Source organism: Lepidochelys olivacea (genome assembly GCF_965140295.1).
Source record: "Lepidochelys olivacea isolate rLepOli2 genome assembly, chromosome: 6".
Taxonomy (NCBI): domain Eukaryota; kingdom Metazoa; phylum Chordata; order Testudines; family Cheloniidae; genus Lepidochelys; species Lepidochelys olivacea.
In genome coordinates, this window is record NC_140416.1 from 15,894,580 (window position 1) to 15,908,824 (window position 14,245).

Here is a 14,245-nt window from a genome sequence, read left to right on the forward strand (position 1 = left end):
GGCAACCTAGCCCAGAGTCAGCAAGCAAGCAAGCCGAGACACATACATCAGTATCTTATGCATCTATTGGCAAAGCAACTGCAGTATAATAAATTTTGACACTGATACTATGCATTAAGTATTAAAGAAAACTGTTATCAGTATTATGTGCATAAATATTAGGCTTTTGAGTGACAGCCCCAGAATGGTGGATTATTAGCAAAATGTTTCACATGTGGACATTATACATAGCTGTATTGCCCCAAAAGTTTCCAAGAATGCATTAAAATTCTACTCTTTCCTAACAATGGTCATGCACATTTTCAAGCTAAAAGGGTTTATTTCCCCCAAATCTTAGACGGGTACCAAGAATAAAGCTTGTAATAGATTGGTTGCAACATCAAGGCTTGGCAGAACTTGATTTTTATTTCATATCATTGTAATGGATTTTTATTTTTAAACATTTTTAAATTTTATTTTTATCAATTAAAATTTTTGCAGTGGTGGGAAATATGGTGGGGGGGGTCAGACAATGGAAGGGGTTCAGAATAATTATATAATGCCAGATGCTGAGATTCAAAAAGTTAAAGCTTTGTATCCATTCAAATATAAATTGTCAACATCACATGTCAAAATATACAAAATAAATATCCTTAAATCAATGCTAAAGTTCTCAAGTAGCATGTCTCTTTCTTTGCCTATCTGTACATGTGATGGGTTGGATCACAGAAACTGTCATCTGTTGTGCTTTGTCAACTGTCATCGGACTGTCATCTGTTGTGCTTTGCTACCTCTGAGTCTGTTTTCCCTGCCAACTTACGACTTCAGTGCCCTGCCTGGTTTGAGCCAGACACGCTTACCTGCTGCAAACACAGCCCCAGGTCTGAACCACATCCCCCAGCAGTTGCAGGCTTAACTGAAAACAGCTTAAGAAGTGTTCCTGTCTCTAACACTCAGATGCCCAGCTCTCAGTGGGATCCAAACCCCAAATTAATCTGTTTTACCCTGTATAAAGCTTATGCAGGATAAACTCATATATTGTTCACCCTTTGTAACACTGAAAGAGAGATATGCACAGCTGTTTGCCCCCCCCCCAGGTATTAATACATACTCTAGGTTAATTAATAAGTAAAACGTGATTTTATAAAATACAAAAAGTAGGATTTAAGTGGTTCCAAGTAGTAACAGACAGAACAAAGTGAATTACCAAGCAAAATAAAATAAAACACGCAAGTCTATGCCTAATACAGTAAGAAAGTGATTACAGATGAAATCTCACCCTCAGAGATGTTCCAATAAGCTTCTATCACAGACTGGACTCCTTCCTAGTCTGGGCACAATCCTTTCCCCTGGTACAATCCTTGTTCCAGTTCAGGTGGTAGCTAGGGTATTTCTCATGATTGCAGCCTCCTTTGTTCTGTTCCATCGCCTTATATATCTTTTGCACAAGGCGGGAATCCTTTGTCCCTCTCTGGGTTCCCACCCGCACCCCTTCTAAATGGAAAAGCACCAGGTTAAAGATGCATGTCAGTACCAGGTGACATGGTCACATGTCCTGTGAGACCTCAAGCCTTCATTCCTCCCAGCCTGACTCACAGGAAGGCCTGCCTGCAAACAGAGCAATCCACAGTCAATTGTCCTTGTTGATGGGAGCCATCAAGATTCCAAACCACCATTAATGGCCCACGCTTTGCATAACTACAATAGGTCCTCAGAGTTATATTTCATTTCTAGTTTCAGACACAAGAATGATACATACATACAAATAGGATGACCGCACTCAGTAGATTATAAGCTTTGTAATGATACCTTACAAGAGACCTTTTGCATGAAACCTATTCCAGTTATATTATATTCACACTCATTAGCATATTTTCATAAAATCATATAGAGTGCAACATCACAGTACATTTCTATTATAGATGGAAATATTTTTTTCACTGGGATATGTGTGTGCGGTGAAATAGACATTCACCAACATTAACTGATTTAAAAATGGTTTCAGAGTAACAGCCGTGTTAGTCTGTATTCGTAAAAAGAAAAGGAGTACTTGTGGCACCTTAGAGACTAACCAATTTATTTGAGCATAAGCTTTCGTGAGCTACAGCTCACTTCATCGGATGCATACTGTGGAAAGTGTAGAAGATCTTTTTATATACACACAAAGCATGAAAAAATACCTCCTCCCACCCCACTCTCCTGCTGGTAATAGCTTATCTAAAGTGACCACTCTCCTTACAATGTGTATGATAATCAAGGTGGGCCATTTCCAGCACAAATCCAGGGTTTACCAGCAGGAGAGTGGGTTTGTGTGTGGGGGGGGGGGTGAGAAAACCTGGATTTGTGCTGGAAATGGCCCAACTTGATTATCATACACATTGTAAGGAGAGTGATCACTTTAGATAAGCTATTACCAGCAGGAGAGTGGGGTGGGAGGAGGTATTTTTTCATGCTTTGTGTGTATATAAAAAGATCTTCTACACTTTCCACAGTATGCATCCAATGAAGTGAGCCATAGCTCACGAAAGCTTATGCTCAAATAAATTGGTTAGTCTCTAAGGTGCCACAAGTAATCCTTTTCTTTTTGATTTAAAATTCTAATTCTTCCAAGCTTAGCTGTAGCTGTTGCTAATATGCAGGGGCAGGACTGTAGTTTTTATTTGTTCCCTTACCTTAGAAAGCCTTCAGCTGCAGACCTTCCTCTTAAAGTCTGGTCATCCTCCATTCTGCTAAATGACCTTAGGCACATGCTGTGCTGTGGAAGGTGCTGTCCTTCACACTCAGGACATGGCTCATATCCCAGCATCCAGTGTGACATTAGGGGCCCTGTGCTGCTAAATGTGCTACCTGAATGGATGACTGTGAACAGCAGGGGCATTGGAGATAAACATTTGAGGGAAGGGAGAGGGCACTAGGAAAGAATAAACAGCTGAGAAACAAAGCAATTAAGGAGAGAAATACAAGCTATGAAAATTTGGCTCTTTAGATTTCTTTAACCACCTACAATCTAGCTTTAGGCCTTGGAATGGAACAGGAACTGCAGTCACCTCAGTCAGTGATTTCTTGCTGACAAAGGAAAAGATCAAATGATCATGCTGATTGTCTTAGATCTATAGGGTGCTTTTGATGCCACTGCCAAAAGATGATGATGATATGCCTGCAGGCTCTGGTAGAAATAGAGTGGCTTTGGGCTGGCTTTCCTCTTTTCTGTATGGAAGGATTCATGTAGTGCTGGATGTTCTAGTCTTGTACAAAAACTTTTTCATGTAGGGAAGTCACAATGTTCTATTGTCTCTGAACAGGAAGGGCAATGCGTATGGGAGGCAAGTAGGGGAGACAGTGAGTCAATGGGGGCAGTAGTGTCTCCATTATGCAGATAACATTTCATTTCAATGGGACTCAGGTGCCAAAATTGCTCAGGCACTTTTGAAAATCCCACTAAGCACCTATCTGCATCTTTAATCACTGCCCCCTACTGCAAAATGTGTCTGCCAACTTCCTTTGTGGACTTGTTTGCAGGGAACATATTGTACCTGTGCTCCAGGGCCTGCATGTGCTTACAATACATGTCTTAGCACAGTCTGAGGTGTCAGAACACAAACAGTAATCAATACCATGTGACTGGCCGTTCTCTCCAGGTAATTATACAACAGATGAGATCAGGTGGGGTGCTCAAGCTAGCAACTCTCAAAGGTAAATACCCGGGTACTGGGAGTAGGATGTTCACAGTGAAGAATCCTTGGGTCAGATCCTCAGCTGCTGTAAACTGGCATAGTTCCATTGAAATCAATGGAATTATGTGGCTTTATACCAGCAGAAGATCTGGCTCTTGATTCATGGAAGTCCTATGGCCTGTGTTATACAGGAGGTCAGACTAGATGATCACAATGGTCCATTCTGGCCTTATCTATGAACTCTAGAATTAACTCCCCTGCTGGTTCAGCAGAACTTAAATTTGTTAGGCTTTGTCACATGGTTTGAAAGCTTTCTTTCAGAGGATGGATAGAGTGATGAGGAGGTATTGGGATGAGGAGATTGGAAGGGTGGTTAATTGTAGCCATTTGATCAATCAGAGGTTTTTATGCATTCTAAACTTAATATGCCTAAGCACTTGGAACATTGGAGAGGTGTATTTATTTTATTTAGATTTATAAACTACAAATAATACCAGTCACATGCTCTGAGTGATCTTTGTAATTCATGTCCACGATAACTTAAATGGATTGCCCACTTCAGAAAAATAAGTCATTAAAAGAAAATCTAAACAAATAGATTTCTAAAACAAACTTTAAGAAGTGGAGAGAATTATGGCACACTAAGAGCTGGCTCCTGTTTCCCTCTCCCTACTGCACTCAGGGATGCACATCAAAAACTGACTAACAAGTTTCCCTGCTAGATCTGGCAGTCATCAGGAAAGGTTGACTGTATAACAGACCAGATTAGCAGTGGTGCTCCTTTTATCAGGTGAAAGAAGCAGGAGTTAAAAGAGACAAATTCTACCCTTCTAAGTTTTGGGCAAGTCAGCATTATCTCCTTATTCTACCATATATTTAAGGTTTTAGGGAGGTGTCAAGTCAAGTAGAACTCCTCCCCTCTGCCAAGTATTGGTAAGGTGGTAGATTTGGTTACACTCTTATAAATACGAATGACAGTGGCTAAAATGGCTGACTCATTACCATTCTGGGTTGAAGAGACCTGGGAGAGAAGGGGGCCTGGGATCTATAAATACAGGGCTTTCTGCTTTCTCCAGTATTGCAGACCAGAGTATGGCACAAGAGCCACTCCGAACAAGCCTCTGGCCTTTGTTGCTGGTATGCGTAGATCTTGGCTGCTATAAGTCACTTTTGAGTAGTTCTTGTAGTTAGTAGTATGCACAGTTTGCTGTTTTGTGAATAAATCAAATGCTCCTTTTGACCCAAAATCTTGTGTTTAGAACTTTCCTGATGTCACGGTTCTGTCCCTGTCACTGTACACAAAGACATGCGTGTATATGTATATGAAAAGGCATTAACACAAGTAGCCTAACAACCTATACAGAACGATTTAAACAGAACAATTTCAATGCCTCTGTCCCACATTCTTGAACAAGTGTTCCAGTTCAGTTATTACCAATCCATTTCCCCAGGGTATTATTGGTGGGAAAGTTGCTATGGGACACAGAGTTGCCAATGGTAACATCCTAACTATGAACTGGAATCCTCTGTTGCAACATAGAAGAGAAAGAAATGTGAAGAAGAACAAAATGCTCTTAGTTCTGTTTATAAGGAAATCACACTGCTATTTTGGCCAGCTAGCAAACTGGAAAAACATCTGTTCATAAAACTGACATTGAACCTAACAATGTAATTCTCTAGATGCCATAAAGTCTCATGTAATTCAGTCTCAGGTTACTCAAAGTGGAGTGTTTGTTCGTGCTTGACTTCTGAAAAACTGAGCAATGAGGTTAACTCAAGGAAACACATCAATGGCTAATTTTATGTGGTTCCTACCTGGAATGTTCAGATTTCCAGATAAGATGCATGCTGACAGTTTTTACAAGTGTCTCAGGCCATGTCTACACTACCACTTTTGTTGGTATAACTTATGTCGCTAAGGGGTCTGAAAAAACACCCCACCAAGGGACATAAGTTACACAGACAGAAGTGCTGGTGTGGACCACCACTCGTGGAGGTGGTTTTATTATGTCGATGAGAGCTCTCTGCTGCCGGCATAGAGCAGCTACACGAGCAACCTTACAGCAGCACAGCTGCATCGGTACACCTGTGCCTCTGTAAGCTTACCAGTGTGGACATGGTCTAAATGCTATTTTGTCCAGAGTAGACACAAGTAAATATAATGGAGGTCTTCCAGATACAGAAACAGTGTAAGAAAATTTAGAACAGGGAAGCCGTACTGCACATAGGGTTGCCAGGTGTCTGGTTTTCGATCGGAATGCCTGGTCAAAAAGGGACCCTGGTGGCTCCCGTCAGCTAAAAGTCCAGTTGGCCGCAGTGGCTGGCTCTGCGCGGCTCCTGGAAGTGCCGGCATGTCTCTCTAGCCCCAAGCGCTGGCTCCACAGCTCCCATCAGCCAGGAACCGCGGCCAATGGGAGCTGCGGAGGCGGCACCTGCAGACTACGAGCCAGAGGTATGTGCCGGCTGCTTCCCGGGAGCTGCCTGAGGTAAGCGCAGCCTGGATCCCACACCCCGAACCCCGCCCTGTGTCCCACCCCTTTGCCCCAGCTTGGAGACCCCTCCCGGACCCCAAACCTCTCATCCTTGGCCCCAGCCCAGAGCACACACCCCCTCCCATACCCCAGCTCCCTGCCCCAGCCTGGAGCCCACTCCCACGCTCTGAACCCCTTATCCCCAGCCGCAGCCCAGAGCCAGGGCAGTCCTTAGGCATACTGATAGACTCATAGATATTAAGGTCAGAAGGGACCATTATCATCATCTAGTCTGACCTCCTGCACAACGCAGGCCACAGAATCTCATCCACCCACTCCTGCAATAAACCTCTCACCTATGTCAGAGCTATTGAAGTCCTCAAATCATGGTTTAAAGACTTCAAAGTGCAGAGAATCCTCCAGCAAGTGACCCGTGCCGCATGCTACAGAGGAATGTGAAAAACCCCCAGGGCCTCTTCCAATCTGCCCTGGAGGAAAATTCCTTCCCAACCCCAAATATGGTGATCAGCTGAACCCTGAGCATGTGGGCAAGATTCACCAGCCAGATACCCAGGAAAGAATTCTCTGTAGTAACTCAGATCCCACCCCATCTAACATCCCATCACAGGCCATTGGGCCTATTTACCATGAATAGTCAAAGATCAATTAATTGCCAAAATTAGGCTATCCCATCATACCATCCCCTCCATAAACTTATCAAGCTTAGTCTTGAAGCCAGATATGTCTTTTGCCCCCACTGCTTCCCTTGGAAGTCTTTTCCAAAACTTCACTCCTCTGATGGTTAGAAACCTTCGTCTAATTTCAAGTCTAAACTTCCCAATGGCCAGTTTATATCCATTTGTTCTTGTGTCCACATTGGTACTGAGCTTAAATAATTCCTCTCCCTCCCTGGTATTTATCCCGCTGATATATTTATAGAGAGCAATCGTATCTCCCCTCAGTCTTCTTTTGGTTAGGCTAAACAAGCCAAGTTCCTTGAATCTCCTTTCATAAGGCAGGTTTTCCATTCCTCGGATCATCCTAGTAGCCTTCTCTGTACCTGTTCCAGTTTGAATTCATCCTTCTTAAACATGGGAGACCAGAACTGCACACAGTATTCCAGATGAGATCTCACCAGTGCCTTGTATAATGGTACTAACACCTCCTTATCTCTACTGGAAATACGTCACCTGATACATCCCAAGACTGCATTAGTTTTTTTCACAGCAATATCACATTGGCAGCTCAGAGTCATCCTATGGTCAACCAATACTCCAAGGTCCTTCTCCTTCTCCATTCATTCTAATTGATGTGTCCCCAACTTATAACTAAAATTCTTGTTATTAATTCCTAAATGCATGACCTTACACTTCTCACTATTAAATTTCATCCTATTACTATTACTCCAGTTTACAAGGTCATCCAGATCCTCCTGTATGATATCCCGGTCCTTCTCTAAATTGGCAATACCTCCCAGCTTTGTATCATCCGCAAACTTTATTAGCACACTCCCACTTTTTGTGCAGAGGTCAGTAATAAAAAGATTAAATAAGATTGGTCCCAAAACCAATCCCTGAGGAACTCCACTGGTAACCTCCCTCCAGCCTGACAGTTCATCTTTCAGTATGACCCCTTTCAGTAGTCTCCTCTTTAACCAATTCCTTATCCACCTTTCAATTTTCATATTGATCCCCATCTTTTCCAATTTAACTAATAATTCCCCATGTGGCACTGTATCAAACGCCTTATTGAAATCTAGGTAAATTAGATCCACTGCGTTTCTTCTGTCTAAAAATTCTGTTACTTTCTCAAAGAAGGAGATCAGGTTGGTTTGGCACGATCTACCTTTTGTAAAACCATGTTGTATTTTGTCCCACTTACCATTGACCTCAATGTCCTTAGCTACTCTCTCCTTCAAAATTTTTTCCAAGACCTTGCATACTACAGATGTCAAACTAACAGGCCTGTAGTTACCCGGATCGCTTTTTTTTCCTTTCTTAAAAATAGGAACTATGTTAGCAATTCTCCAGTCATATGGTACAACCCCTGAGTTTACAGATTCATTAAAAATTCTTGCTAATGGGCTTGCAATTTCATGTGCCAATTCCTTTAATATTCTTGGATGAAGATTATCTGGGCCCCTCGATTTAGTCCCATTCAGCTGTTCGAGTTTTACTTCTACCTCAGGTGCCAAATTTCATAGTGCCCTAGGTAGCTGCATGCTGCGTATGCGGCACTGGCTCCAGTGGCCATGCCTATCCCCCAGCCATTCCCCCTGCTCGGCCCCTGCCCTGCCCCCATTCGACCCCTTCCCCCAAACTCCCACCCTGCCTCACCTCTTCCCGCCCCTGCTCCGCCTGACACCCGCCCTGATTCCACCCCTTCCTCCAAACCCTCTCCGCAAGCGATGGGCCCACGGGATTAGCGGGGGTACTGGAGACGGCAGAAAGGGTCAGGCCCGCCCCTGCACTCACCAGCGGCGGGAAGCAGAGAGACTCGGCTCCAGGCCACTCCGCTCTGCCAGCGCCCAGCGGCATTGTTCTGCTTCCCCCTACCGCCACTGCTGAGGGTAGGAGTGGGCCTGACCCCTTCCTCCAAGCCCCCTCCCCCAAGCCTCCAGGCCCCCCATTAATCCCTTGTGCTGCCCTGGGCCTCCCTGCCCTGCTGCTGCCCCCCACAGCACATGCCCCTGCGGCCCTGCAGCCTTTGAGAGCGCTCCCCACCCCTCCGCGGAGGGGCCGGCCCCCCTGCAGAGGGGGTGCAGGTGCTCGGGCTGCGTAGGGCACCACCATAGGTAGGGACGTCCCTGCCCAGAGCCCACACCCCTAGCCAGAGCCCTCACCCTCTCCAGCCCCCCAATCCCTGCCCCAGCCCAATGAAAATGAGTGAGTGAGCGAGGGTGGGGGTGAACGAGCAATGGAGGAAGGGGGGATGGAGTGAGTGGGGGTGGGGCTGGGGAGAAGGGGCAGGTCTTCAGGGTAGGTGGTGGGGCAAGGGTGGTGTTTTCTGCAATCAGAAAGTTAGCAACCCTAACTGCACAGACAGCAGCCAAGGGAGTCTTGGAAAGGCAGGGGAAGCTTGTTTGGATGTGATTAATTTTAGGAGCGCCAAATGTGTTGAAATACACCAACAAGTTGTTTCAAACCACCTACTGCTAAGTGCAGTAATTTAGACCTTTTGCTGATCATTCAGATCTCATTAGCTTGCGAAGGTCAGATGGAAGAGTCCTATGGAGCCGGGCCCATCATATTTCTGCTGATCATGTTCATCACATCTTTAGAAATGAGAAATATGGCAGCTATAGAAAAGAAATCTGAAATGTCTTCATTGGGAAATGAAAGGCACTTCTAGCAGCACAGGACTCCTTAAGGCCATACTGCATGCCAGGACATGGGCCATATCCCAGATATGAAAGGCAGCATCACAGCATACTCTTAACTGGAGATAACAACTCATGGCCAATCTTTGAGGGGGAACACCTCCAGCAACACCCACTGTCATGCTGGGAGATGGCCCAGGCCAGGCTGTACTACAAAGGGTTTCACTTCAAGCAGTTTAGCATCTGTCTCATGTCTGATTGAGTTACTGGGAAATGCAACATGGCCAAGTTATGAGAGGCAGCAGCTCCAGTAATCCAGGGCAGGAGTGGCTGTAGTGTTAGTCAGGTGGGGAAAGTCAAGTTAGATTTGCGTCTATGACTTTTCTGAGCCCATATAATGCAAAGCTTTTCAGGGAATACTTCATGTTTATCAGTTCTAGCTGAAGTAGGATCAGAGTTGTGACAAAGCAGACTCTCTTGCCTGGTGCTCTCTGATTTGGAACAGCTGGCATAGTTATTTGGCAGAGATGATAAATAACCGCAGCATTTTCTTCCAGATGACATGCTTTGAAAGTTTGTTCCCTTCCACTTATGGATGGTATAGGAAAACATGCTGATTATGACCTGAGACATCTAGGAAGTCCTCCAACAAAACGAGAAGACCAGACTTGATGTATTTGATATTTCAAAGGTTTAAAAAAAATCAGAAGAAAAGCCTTAATACATGAATTCAGATTGATAGAATTACTTCCCTTACCACGAAAAAGAATGGCCATCCAGCTGTTATAAAATTCTAATCAAACAATATCACCCTTATTCAAACTGAAAAAGTTAACAGAGTTCAAACTTAAACTTTCAGTACTTTTAAATGAGAAAATATCTTAAATGTATTTTGCTGTATCTTGTGACAAAATGTAGATCCACTTTTTTGTAGTACTTTTATTATTTGGAATTATGTAAAGAACATGAAGTCTTTTTCCAGGAAGTGTGATATCTGCATATTTTCTTAAAATCCAATTGTTCTTTTTTGCAGTTCTTTGGGTGAATGGTATTGGATTTCAGGGCGATGTTACCAGCAAGGTTCTACATATCTTTCACCTGTGTTTTCCAATGTCATGTTTTTCACTCTTTCCAAGGAGTCCACAATGACAAATATTTGTTTCAAAGAAGCTATTGTCCTTCAGTGAGACTGACTGTATTTATCTTTTGCATTTTATCGTATGGGCCAGAGGCTATTTAATTTCTCTCCTTGTTATAATTCTGACAATGCTTTAACACTAAACAATGTAACCAAACAGGTTCAGCATTATGTAATGAGGGTCTAATTCAGCAATGGTCTGAGTAGATACAACCCACATTGACTTCAGTGGAAGTTACACCTAGTTATGTGAGGGGACAGTTAAATCCAGTGTTTCTGCTTCATTCCTTATCATCTTCTCCTATTCTCTAAAATGATCCAGCCTAGCTTTTCTCAGGACTATTACTTTTTCTCCTTCACTATAAAGAAACCTCTATTCCTTATATCTTGGCTTTAGAGGCAGGAGCGATGGCCCCTGTATGAATTTCACACAGGATGATGGTTACCCTCCCACTTAGGTACTGTTCAGCAATAAGCAAATATCCATGGGAGGATTCCTGTATAAAAAGCAACGTGACTTGGTGAGGGGCCTTAGCATGAGCCCAGCTGTTCCCTGACCACTACAGAGCCTGTCCCCGCCTCACATCAGTCCCTTTTCACCAGAGACTTGCACACCCCCACCTTTCCAACAGCCCCCATTCTCCCTCCCCTGAGGGGACCCTTCCCCCCACGCTGGCCCCCCCCTCCACGCTTCCTCTTTTAGCCCCGCCCCACGTCACAACGTCGACCCCCTTCAGGGGCGAGCACTCAGCGCAGGGGAGGCGGGGGCTTCCTCCCTCCCTCCCCGCGCCTCTTCCCTGCCCCTCGAGGCCCCGCCCCTTTCCGGCGCCGCGAGCCTCTGGCCACTGCCACGCCCCCAGTCTGGCTGCTGGCGGGGGCTCAACCAATCGAGGCGCAGCCGGTAGCAGCGGCGCTCGCGCTGCTCCCTCAGTGCCTTGGCTGGGTGCGCGCGCGCGCGCGCGTGTGTGTGAGTGAGTGAGAGAGTGACCGGCCGGCCGGCGCGCGCGCGCCCTGTAGCTGTCTGTCTCCTCATCGTCGCCGCGAGCCCCGGTAAGGGACACCCCTCTGCGCAGGGACACGGCAGCGGCCGGGTGGTAGAGCTGCGCCCCATAGCAGGGGCCCCCTGGGAGAGGGAGGGGCTGCGGTCGCTCCCTAGCAGCGGGCTGCGGTGGGGTTGAATCCCGCCCTAGTAGTGGGGTCCCCATTAGCGAAGGGTTTAGGTTGGGCGTGGTGGCGCGGGGCGAGGGGCTGGGGGTGGGTGAGCGAGCAGGGTCCCCGCATAGCAGAGGGGCTGGGTGGGTGAGGGGGGGGTGCCCTGTACGTTGCCCTCAGCTTGAGTGACTTCCAGAGCGGCATGTGCAGCTTTTCCTTGCGGTCAGCAACGCGGTTCCCTCCCCGCCCCCTTCTCCTGGCTGGGGGGAGTCCGGCCTCTTGGGGTCCTGGAAGCGACCCCCCCCTACCCGCGCAAGTCTCCCGGGCACTCCGCCGTGCTCGCTGCGCGGCGCTCCCGCAGGGGTGGTTCCGCCGGTTGGCTCCCGGCACGGGCTCCCGCACTGAGGAATGAATGAAACGTCAGTCATTTTGCCTCACCCACCCAGAGCGCCTTCAAGGGAAAGGGTATCCAGCTGATTCTCTGTCAGTATTACTTTGCAGGCACCCCACGGCTCGGACCCACCGGGGCCAGCGTCCACCTCGTCTGAACCAGTGTTCATTCTCTGACTGAGCTCACTCTGGTTAAAAATGTCACAGTCTAAAATGAGGCCAAATGCAAAACAGTAACTGTGCTGCAGAGCCATTGTACAAAGAAATATCTATACATGAAAGTTAAAATAGTCAGGCCCTGAAAGTTGCGGAAATCTTTCATTTGTTGTGCTACAAAACACCCAGTTTCTGTGATCAAATACACAAAGTAAATGATATTCTGTAGCATCTTCTCTCTCCTTCTCTGTATGGTACAAGAAAGGGCGGGTGCATCACAAAAATGTGACTTTTTGCATCCGTTGACTGTATTTGTCTTGACTTCATTTTAGAACAGTGAAGCTGTAAATACAGGGAGAGGGGTGATGGTGGGATGGAGAAGGCTGTTTGAAGGTAAATAATATGTAATTCGTGGTTAGAATGTCCCCCAGTGTAACTTGTAGCTCTAGGAAAGTGGGATAGTGAGAGTGGATGTTGGCTAAAAAAAAAACCTTCACAATCAGCTATCACGAGCTGCTTTCCAAATTTTCATTAACTTTTCGTGGTCTGCCATGGCACTCTTTCCTGTGTTCAGGATGGTCAGCATGTTGGGTTGCTGTCATCCAGTAAGCAAGCTAATTATGCTGGAACTATAACATATTTGAAGTGGTAGTTGAGTGACTAAGACTTAACACTATCTCATACCTGTCAGTATTCTTAGCTAACATCTGAATATAGAAAACACCTGGAAGTGAGGCATGTCTCCTGATTTCATCAGGGAAGTTGACATAAAATACTACTCAAGATACTTAAAACCCTTCTCAATGCAGTCTGTACACGCTGTACAGCCTCTGGTGAATCTGCTGCACCAGAGGAAATTTTCCCCAAAAGGCAAGTGTAAGTATAGCCAAGTGCAAGAGATTTCAAGTCTTATAACTCAAATTCTTTTTCTACCTTGCAGCTGACTTGTACTTTACATGGTCAGTGAGTGTGTGTATGTATGTGAAATGTAATATATAATTTTGTTTTGCTTATTTGAAAGGCTAGATTTTGGAGTAAATTTTAACAGGAAAGATTACACTTTGCATCATGGTGTCTTTAAGAGTGCTAGGTCTAAGAATGGGGAATATCTTTAAACTCCTTTTATTACACTATTCTCTTCCCTAAGTGTCTGATTACTTGTCTTTCTAGATCTAAAAGTATATTTACTTTAATCAGCTTATTATACACCTTATTATACAGCCTGTAAATAATAATGGAAAGCAACTGCTCTCACTGATGTCAGTACTGTACAGCACTGTACTGTACTGAGGTTTCGTAGCTACCAGTCCTCAGACTGATGTTTCTGACTCTGTGGATACTGAAAATGATTGATTGAGATAATGCAACTTAAAACCACTACTACAAACATGTGACTAGTATAAATACAGAATGTCAACAGAGATCCAGAGAGTATATTTGTAAGCTGTTTATTAAAGTATTAAACTTCATAGTAGTGCCTTACATCTGTAGTTGGAGAGAGAATCAGATGCATTAGCTTGGGAATGGGACAGTCTGGGGAGGAAAGAGAGACCCGGAACCGAGAGGCGCAGACTCCAGTCCTGTTACAAGTTCCAAGCTCTGCAACAGGCTTGGCGTAGCTTGAAAGCTAACTACTAGTGCCTGAGCTTTCTAACTCATAAAATGTTGGGGAGCTACAGCTTTCACTTATGGACCTTTTCCTTAAATGAACAATTATGTTTAGAAAAACCCTTGGAAATCAGACTGAACATTTTTTTACCTACTATAAAGGCTATTACTACTGAAAACAATTAGAGAAAAAAGTCTTTCAATTTTACTTTGGGCAAAATACCTTTTTTTAGTATCAAATTCTTAGTTCTGTGTTGGGCTGTATCTTTTTTCTACTTTAAATTAAAGACTCAGCTTTATTCCCTCTCTCTCTCTCTTTTTTTTTTTTTAAAGAGGGAATGCATTTAAAGTCTGCACT

At 44.9% G+C, this 14,245-nt stretch overlaps 1 protein-coding gene across 2 annotated transcripts in view; it reads left to right on the top strand.

The window, feature by feature from the left end:
- Nucleotides 1–11,484: 11,484 nt before the first annotated feature.
- The window catches only part of CPT1A (carnitine palmitoyltransferase 1A), a 69,886-nt gene continuing 67,125 nt past the window's right edge, over nucleotides 11,485–14,245 (top strand). The window contains exon 1 of one of the 2 annotated variants that reach the window (XM_084630861.1): nucleotides 11,485–11,631. The gene's annotated coding sequence lies outside the window, so the exon portion shown is untranslated. The remainder of the gene's footprint in view (nucleotides 11,632–14,245) is intronic. The other variant, XM_084630862.1, reaches the window with a different exon arrangement.